Source organism: Limulus polyphemus, unplaced genomic scaffold (genome assembly GCF_000517525.1).
Source record: "Limulus polyphemus unplaced genomic scaffold, Limulus_polyphemus-2.1.2 Scaffold846, whole genome shotgun sequence".
In the NCBI taxonomy this organism is placed as follows: domain Eukaryota; kingdom Metazoa; phylum Arthropoda; class Merostomata; order Xiphosura; family Limulidae; genus Limulus; species Limulus polyphemus.
The window spans coordinates 347,566-349,056 of record NW_013666456.1 but is presented as its reverse complement, the minus strand read 5'-3'; positions in this window follow the sequence as shown (position 1 = coordinate 349,056).

Genomic DNA, 1,491 nt, shown 5'->3' with positions numbered 1-1,491 from the left:
TAAGAAAGAAATATGATCCAGGTATTTGATGTTCCGGGATAGCAAATGAAAAAAAAAATGATCCATACACAAACAAACATCAGAAAAAAACAGCTAAATAAACTCCTTGGAAGTTCGAGGAAAACGAAAGAAAGCTAAAGCCCACTAATCAAAGGACCTCGAGGTGTAGTAATAAGGTATCTGAGGTATGAAGTATACATATTGTCAAAAAAAGCCCATAAGTCATACATCTCACTTAATCTCATTGTCAGTTGGTAACAACTTTGCTAGGTTTTATATAAACTGTATAAGGAAACAAGATCTATGCACAAAAATAGTAACACGAAAACATTATCGTGGTCACTTTTGATATTATTCCGCTTTTCACGACGAAGCATGTTGAATATATAATAGAAACAACAGCTTAATACATGAACGCACCTATATCTTCCGAGAATCACATCAAAAATATTTCAGTTTTTTGTAACATATTCTTATGTTAACAGGAAATATAACTACTTTGGAATGTCAGATGGCACAGCTATAGGATCGTTTTTGTCACCAGTTATATGCCAGTTGTATCTAGATTTTTTTTTTTAAAAGGTAAACTTTGTCCTTCTTTGTTACAACCCGAAATAGAGGCAAATAGTCATCCTTTTTTTCTGTTGGTAATACATTCCATCTAACTGGAAGGCTGTGGTGGTTACACAGAATGTGAGCAACTCCATGATGTTATCGGTTGGGATACATGTTCTTTTCAGTGGAGTGGCATCCATTTCCGGTCGTTTCCTCACTACTTGGCCTCGACTGTTGGAACATTGGTGAACAGGCTCACAACGTCAAAGCTAACCGTTTGTATGCAAGGTATTATGGGCATGTCCTTGATCAAGGACACAAAATGGGTGATGTTCTTCACGTATGAGAATGACTTTCTACTCAGGGGACTAATTATCATGACCAGGAATTGGCCCAATGGGTAACATCTCGTCTTAATCATTCCGCAAAACTATATCAGATTGATACGGACCCGAAACAATTTCCAACTGGCAAAAGTTTGGAAAGGTTAACATCAAACTAGCACGTGTAAATAATCATCCCGCCGTCCTCTGTCAGATTGGAATAGCATAGGAAGGCAACCATCCGGAGCGAGATCGACAAGTCTGGCATAGCAGAACATACATGGCCTAATGGAGAACACAGACCAGTATGGGACGAAGTCACTATCATCGACACGGGACCACATCGGAAGATCAAGGAAGCGGAACACACGACATTGACTACTAATCTTATCAGTAAGCTAAGTGTAGACATAAGCCTGATATGACTCCCATTATTACGAAAAAATTGGGACAACAAAAAATACTAGAGTTAAAAAATAGAGGTACTTCCAAAACATCTCAAAAGTGTCCTCCTGATAGCCAAGTGGTTAAAGCGTTCGTATTTGGGATCACAGGTTCGGCAGTTTGAATCATCGCAATTCCACAAATGATTTATGGCTGTGACAAGGATGGT